This window comes from Grus americana, chromosome 30 (genome assembly GCF_028858705.1).
Source record: "Grus americana isolate bGruAme1 chromosome 30, bGruAme1.mat, whole genome shotgun sequence".
Lineage (NCBI taxonomy): Eukaryota > Metazoa > Chordata > Aves > Gruiformes > Gruidae > Grus > Grus americana.
In genome coordinates, this window is record NC_072881.1 from 1,023,864 (window position 1) to 1,031,880 (window position 8,017).

The window sequence follows — 8,017 nt, forward strand, 5'->3', positions numbered from 1 at the left end:
CAGAGTGAGGCGGCTGGCACGCCGTGGGAGCAAAGAAAGTTAGATGCTTCTTTTCTTTTAATTTTCTTTCTGTCTCTCAGAACGTTGAATGGGTTTTGGGCATCTTCCCTGGGAGCAAAGTTTTGATTAGGGGGCTGCTTAATAAGCGCAGGATATCAGGCTGCGAGCCACGTAACAAAACTTCTCTGCAGTGCAGTAACTCTTTACGTTCTCTCTTAAACTGTTAATTTTTGGCCGCATACAAAGTCTTTCAGTGTTGCGCTTGGGGAACGGAACCTTGGCCTTGACTTCTGTGTTGCCTGAGACTGATGTAACATTTGATTCTTGTTTTCTTTGTTAGGGTACTGTGGTGCTGATATTAAATCCTTATGTGCTGAAGCTGCCCTCTGTGCTTTGCGCCGCCGCTATCCTCAGCTATACAAAAGTAGCGAGAAACTGCAGTTAGATGTTGCTTCTATCAAAATAACAGCAAAGGATTTTGTCATGGCTATGCAGAAGACTGTTCCAGCTTCACAGAGGGCTGTGGCTTCACCTGGGCGAGCGCTATCATCTGTTTCAAAACCACTGCTTGAAAACACCTTAGCAAGAATTTTACAAGCCTTGCAGAGAGTATTTCCCCACGCAGAGTTTGCACTACAGAAGGACCAACAGCCAGGTATAACGATAACATTCACTACTTTAAAATTCTGTCAAAGCAAAAAATTCTCATTTGTGCAGTCAACATACACAAACCTCTTGGCCATAATGACAGCAGAATTTCAGAATATGCATGTGCATGCTTTTATTTCAGGAACATGGTGGATAGGTTTTAGTCTGGATTCTAAAGTGAAGTGCTGGATGGGAGCTGTGAATGACTCACAATAGGCCGTAGAGAACTATGCGTTCTCTACTACAGCACCCTGTTTCTGACAGTAGCTAACATCATATTTGTCATTTGTAGAGATGGATCTGAGGTTTAAAGTATGAGGCACCTCTTTCAAAATATTTAAATAGAGGGGAAAAAGGTATTTTTACATGAATGCTTCTAATTCCTGTCTGAAGAATGTCAGGACCACAATGCAAGCAGAAGCGGTTTAAGCTAAATACTGTTTTAGCTATCGTGATTTATTTTTTAGCCATAGTCTCTTAACTTAAATGTTTGTGGATCACACTGTACACTTGTACAGGAGATGAGAATGGTTTAGTAGTGTGTACTTTGGGACTTGGCTTAGCATACGTGAGCTCACACCCCTGACTGCATCAGCCCTGATCAGGTTTACTCTGTCAGTTGGTGAGAGCAAAGAAATTGATAAACTCACTCCACTCTTGATTAATGGAAATCTGTTAATAGTTAGTTATGCTAATCTCTGGAGACTGTCCTACCAGGATGACTCCCAGTAGAGCCAGGAGATAGGTTAGCATTGGTAAAACAGAGGCAGAAATCCACCAACAAAACAAAAGCAGAGAGGCTAGGGGATTGGTAATTGCATCCCTTCTCTGTTGTCTGCCTTCCATTATCTACTCATTCGGTGATCTGTGAGGAGCCTTACTTAGCAGGTGTGTTGGTCTGTATATTCTGACTCACTAGTCCTACGCAAATGGAAGTTTGTGGCCATCGCACTCGCTTAATTCCCTCGCTTCCAGTGCGGGAACCTGCCCCAGAAAGAAGTGGCCTTGTTGGGTTTTTCAGGTGTCTCGGAACCACCAAAGTTGTTCCTAATCATCTTTCTTCTAAGGAGAAAAAAACCAAACAACCTCCCAAGCACTTAGGACAGCTTTGTAGAGACTTGTGCAGTCTCCTTAGGTCTGTGGTAGGACGAACTCTTCAGAAAATAGCATTCGGTGTGTGCCCTCAAATGAAGAAATAGAAGAAAAGGGATTTCCAGCACTGATTTGAAGCTGTGTTAATGCGAGAGTGAGATATGGAGTATTCAGGAAAGTTAACAAACCTCTCTTGTCTTTCAGACAGTGTAAATCATGTTTTAAGAAATTATGCAGTTGACAGTGATGAGGAATCGCCATCAATCTTTGAAGATAAGCCAACTCATCAAATGCCCAGTAGAGAAAAGGAAAAATTCCTCAATTTTAGCAGGTAAATGTTGATATTAAGCTTGTGACATTTTAATGTGGAAGTTGTATAAGCCAACAGTTGAAAAAATAGATTGTTGTCATCACTGTTGGGTCAGTTATTTTTCTCCGTTTCTATCGCTATGCTGCCCAGAAAATGTGACCAGCTGAGTTTGGTTAGGTCTCTAAGATCTTTGACTTCAGCCAGTAAAGGTACAGTGGTATTGTGCTGGAAAAAACAAACGCTCTTCACAAATGTGTTTCATGCTAGGAAAGCAAGATTACTAGGAAATTAATACACAATTCAACGATGAAACAATTAGAATGACTGAATACAATCTTGTACGTATTTGGCGTACTGCTGTAATTTAACTAATCCAATTGCGTACTTCAGATACAGCTCATGTGTTTCAGCGCCCACCTTAATTTTTTCCTAGAAACGTTGTTCTGCTCCTTCCTTCCCGCTATCTCCAGTAACTACGGCCAAATTTCAGCTGAACTTGACAGATGTAGAGATCTCGTAGTTACTTAAACTCAAGACCTACTGAAAATTGGGGTGTACAGATCCAGATTGGTGTGTGTTGAGAGAGAGAGCGAGAGCGAGTTGTATTTCTCCTCCATATCAGGTTACTGACCAGTTGTCGTGTGTGTATTTAGCTGGACGAGTCCCCGTGTGTGATTTAAGAGCCATTACTTAAGCCAGCCAAACGAATAGCAGAGATGCTGGGGATTGGCAGGATTTCTTTGGGGAGCTATGGTACAAGGTTGTAAGAAAATGAGCTTTGATAGTCTTCCTGATCACAGACCAGCTTATTATTTACTGGAACATGGAGAGTATTTACCAAAAAAACGAGGTTAGGAAAAAACCTTTAACATCTGTGTGCCTAGTCATCACTTCATTTTGAAACTTACTATCTTCTAATTGTTCTAGAAATGCTTATTACCAGCCAACATCTTGCAGGCCACGGTTCTTACTAGTTGGAGAGCCAGGATGCGGGCAAGCTTCTCATTTGGCACCTGCGGTAATACATGCCCTGGAAAAGTTTCCAGTTTATACGCTAGACCTACCTGCTTTGTTTGTTACCGCCACATCACCGGAAGAAACATGTGCACGGGTATCTTTTTTTTCTTTTTAATCTCATAGGCTTCATGAACTGTATATAAACTAGTAAAATAAGCAAAATTCATTGTTAATAGAGGTGGCCTGGTTTGAACGTGCTGTTAGGTTTACTTCTGTCCGAAAATGCACGTTTCTTTTTAGATCATATAATCCCGAGTAAGGATGTTGTAGATGGCCGTATTTTCTATTCCAAATTAAGCCGTGAGGAATTTGCTAGCAGCTTGGGAAGCTGGGAGGTGCTGCTAATAAATCCCTCTTTATCGCAAGAAATCCTGCCCATTTCGGTGGGATCCAGAAAGTTGTTTTCATTGCTGCTTACGAGACTCTGCTCCCAGTAGGTGGCTCTGCATCAGCCTGACTGCAGGTCACGCACTTTTTGTAGGCTTTTTTATTAAATATAATGAAAAGGCAATCAAGGTTTTGGGGAAAAGAAGTGTTTCTTTTTTTTACATATGTACACACGTGCGCGCGTGTGTGTATATATATACAGCTTCCACTGCTGTAGTATATGCAGTAAAAGCATTAAAATTCATGGAACACTTACATTTGTACACTGGTATGTTTTTCTTAACTGTGAAAATTAAATATAAGCAGAGGTAGTGCCGTTTTCCTTTTTACTTTTAGGCAGGAAAGCCATTTTGTTGTTTGGCATCACTGTATTAAAATATCTTGACCTTTAGGCAGCAGCATTTGAGAGCTGGACGAGTAAGGACAGACACACTACAGGACTGGATACTCATTTGTCACAGAAGAGGCACAATTCCTTTTTTGTTACGTTACGGTTGCTTCTGCGGTCGTATAGCTACCGTGTCTAGTCACTGCCCAGACACACCACGTGCGCTTCCCATTTTGTGACAGGAACCCCCTGAATCTTAATAATCTGAAAGGGTCCACGGAGAAATTTGTCACGTGAAAGGGCTGTTGCCACTTCCCTCACGCAGTAGGTGCACGCTCTCTTCTGCGATCGAGGTACCATCTGTAGGCAACGGCTTGCGGCCATCCAAAGCGTGTAATCGGGTCTGATGGATCCTTTGGTAATGAGAGGCTGTGCGTGATTTAGCTGTTCAGGCAGGCTGAAGACTGGTCACCTCTTATAAAACATACTTGAAATTTTGAATTGTAACCAGGCTCCTCTTACAGCATCAGCCCCCATCTTTTCACCTAGGTCTGTCTGTGTTTGTTCAGACTGTGCTCCAGACTGACTTGGCTATGTGCCCGCTCTGAATTGAAGATGGTGTAGTCGGTCGTGTAGTTGCAGTCGTGTAGTGACTTACCCAGACTAATACATCTTGAAGAAGGGTTAGGCTTGTGTTTTCAGGCACACCACTACACCAGCTAAGTTGTGAGGCGCTTTAGGAGTTCCCTTACACCTGAGTAGTTTTGAAATCAGGTAGAGCTTCAGGTCTGTCTGCGTAGCAATGTCTATATTTGAGTCAAAGTAAACGTTTTACCTTATTGTTACGGAGTTGTTCTTTTGTTGGTTTGGTTTTGTGTTTTGGCTTCACGTACTCCCACTTCGTAAGATAGTTTGACTGATACGTAGTTATTTATTAGCCTATTGCACATGGTTTAGTTTTCTTATCCAAGCTTTCATTTCACCAGTTGATGCGAGAAGCTCAAAGAACAGCGCCGAGTATCATTTATATCCCACATATCCATTTGTGGTGGGAGGCTGTTGGAGCTACACTGAAAGCTACTTTTACAACACTACTGCAGAACATTCCAGCATTTGCTCCAGTTTTGCTGCTTGCAACATCCGATGTGTGTCACGCAGATCTCCCAACAGAGGTATTTCTGTCGTGACTTTTTTTATTCAATTTCTTGTTCAGCTATAAATCCTTTAAGCATTGGAGTACTTAAGCAAATGCATACTGTTATTACTCAGGCACCCTACCCAGGTCTCTTAAAATTTGCTTAGACAACACAATGCCGAAAGCGTTTGTCTAAAGTGTCTTCTGAGTAAAGAGATTGACTTTGAGCCAACTTTTTCCCCCTTCTCACACACTCATGCTTGTTAGACAGATGTATCCATTTACTTCAGACAATAAATCCAGTGACTTCAGGATGGTTAGGTATGTACTTAGTCAAGAATATATGGTGCTTGAAATGGAAATGGGAAAAAAATATTTTTACTGAAAACATTTGTACTGAAATTGAAAGATATTTTTACTGAAAAAGTACGGTGGTCACACTGTAATGATGGAACGGAATTTCATCTTTAAATTCTTTAATAAAAATTTCAATTTCTTTGTTCATGTAAGTGAAAGCTTTACAAATGAGAAAGCCGAGTTCCAACTTCTGTTTCAGTAACTTGGAAGTGGATTTTTAGTGGTATTCCTTAACAAAATTCAGTAAGAGTACATGCTTAGCTTCCTAGACATCTGAGAGTGTGCATTAAAGGAGGATATTCAAAATGTGAAGATGCTGCCCTGATTATTTTGTCTCAGTTACTGCGGGGGGCTTACCTACATGTGTTTGTCATCAACTGCTTTGAAAGGGCTTAACTTTCTAGAGGAGTTTTAATACTGTTAATGAAGTCCTTCTAAAATAAGTATTGAAATTCCTTCCATAACTTTTGGTAGTAGAGACTGAAAAACGGAGTAAAACCTGGAAGTATACAGCCTCAGACACCTCGCTTAAATTAATTTAACAAAAAAAAAAACCCCAAACACCTTACCAAAAAGCCCGCATTTGTCTGCTGAACCCTGCCTGTTCCCTCTCTAGATGCCATAGAGATTGAAACCAGCAAGGCAGGTAAATAGAAAATAAGCAGTCCTGGAGGTGGTGAATGTCCCCACTTGATCAGTGTATCACACGGTCCCTTCATTGAGCTTTAAATCTAGAGGTGTTCCTTAGAGAAGATATTTTAATCTGCCGTGCTAACCTAGGAAAATCTAGAGTTTGAAGGACAAGCAGATAGCTTCTCACAGTTTGTCTTACTCAGGTGATTATTCGGTTTAATTTTGAAAGGTACTCATCTTTGTGGACTAGAGTATGAATTTGTGTGGCCTTATATCTGAAATATCTTTTCTCCTCATGCTTTAGATAAAAGAATTGTTTATTGATGATTATGAAGAAGTTTTCAAAATCCAGTTGCCTAATGAGGAAGAAAGAAGAATGTTTTTTGAGGACTTAATTGTAAATCAAGCTGCTAAAGCTCCTGCATCAAAAAACAGTGCAGGTGAGGCTATTCTACTTATAAAACTTTGCTAACTGTAAGTTAATAGCTATACACTATTTGCTTTGGTGGTAATTTTCTAGCGATAATTTGTCATACGCTTGTATTTGAGTACCATAAATTGACTAAAAGTTTCTGATTCAATTAAGCGTGGCGGCCATTGGAAGTGCTGCCTGTAGCACCACCGCCTAAGCCTCAACAGCTGACTGAGGAAGAAATCAACCAACTGGAGGAGCAGGAGGAGGACACGTTGCGTGAACTTAGGATTTTCTTAAGGGATGTGACTCATAGACTTGCCATTGACAGACGTTTCAGAGCATTTACAAAGCCTGTTGACCCAGAGGAGGTAAGTTAGTGTTGATCTGTAATACCATTTTATCTGTCTCTGTTCATAATTTGTCTGCGTGTGTATTTCTCAGTGTCTGTGTGCTCTTTATATGAAGGTTTGTCTTTGTTTTTAGGACTGTACTATTCCAATTTTTCAGCAAGCAAGCAAGCAATGAATTTTGCTTTTACTTTGCTGACTCCTTGAGGCTGTCAAATGTCTGTTCTTTAAGTAATCAGTGAAAGCCCCAGGTTCCTTCTAAAATGTCTTTTAGAACTTCAGAATATTTCAGTTGGAAGGGCCCTACGATGACCATCTACTCCAACTGCCAGTCAGACCAAATGCCAACACAGTTTGCTCAGGCAAAGGCCTCGATGTGTAGGCATGTTACAGCAGTGAAAAGAGCAGAGGTCTCTTTCTTTATAAACAGCATCTATAGGACTGTTTTAATAAAGCCTAAAGCTCTTTGACTGACTGTCAATAGTTTCTGTAAGAACAGAAGTAGAAGCAGCAGTTTTTAAAATAAAGGTTGAGTCTGTTCTCTGTTTCAGCTGGGGCTCCTCAGTACAAGATCAACCCTAAGGGCTGTGTGGTTTCTTCTTCCACCCATACGCTTCTTATGTCTCTCTCTCTCATTTAATTCATTGAGTAAGTCTGGGTGTCTCTTCCCTTCTCTGCCCCGCACGTGCTTCTGACCTCCCTGCTGCTTTTTTTCCCCTCTTCAGGCCTGTCTCTTCAAAGCCAGTTGAAATAGCCCTTCTGTTTTCAAGAACCTAACTGGTTAATTTCCACATCTTTGGAGGTGCCATAAATATTTGGGGGTTTTAAGTCCTTTATTTGACTTTATTTAAAGAATTAATTTTGGTAGATACTGTGTTAAATCTCTGAGCACATACATTTCATTTGTAGGTACCTGATTATGACGCAGTTATTAAACAGCCCATGGACCTGTCGGCAATTCTCTCTAAGATTGACTTGCACCAGTACCTAACTGCAGGAGACTTTTTAAGAGACATCGATCTAATCTGTAGCAATGCTTTAGAGTACAACCCAGATAAAGATCCTGGAGGTGAGGATGTGTTTTTATCCCTAATTTGGAACAATTTGAAAGGTATAAATTGATAAATGTCATCTGTGGACAGTAGACCTGGGATCAGATCATTTTAAACATCAACAGAGAGCATTTCTTGCCAGGAAGTAAATGTTGTAGCATTAAACTACTTGGGCATGCAATTGTGATAGAAGCGTTGATCAGTAACTAGTGCTTTTGCTTTAATAATTAACTTTTATCTTGTTACGCTGAAAATATTCACTGAGAGGACTTTTCAGAACCTACCTATGACAAGAG

At 40.7% G+C, this 8,017-nt stretch overlaps 1 long non-coding RNA gene across 1 annotated transcript; it reads left to right on the forward strand.

Annotated features, from left to right (window-relative positions):
- Positions 1-524: 524 nt before the first annotated feature.
- On the forward strand, positions 525-3,040 carry LOC129197947 (uncharacterized). Its single transcript, XR_008574409.1, has 3 exons — positions 525-655; positions 1,945-2,071; positions 2,978-3,040. It is a non-coding gene; the product is annotated as an uncharacterized LOC129197947 (long non-coding RNA).
- The last annotated feature ends 4,977 nt before the right edge of the window (positions 3,041-8,017 follow it).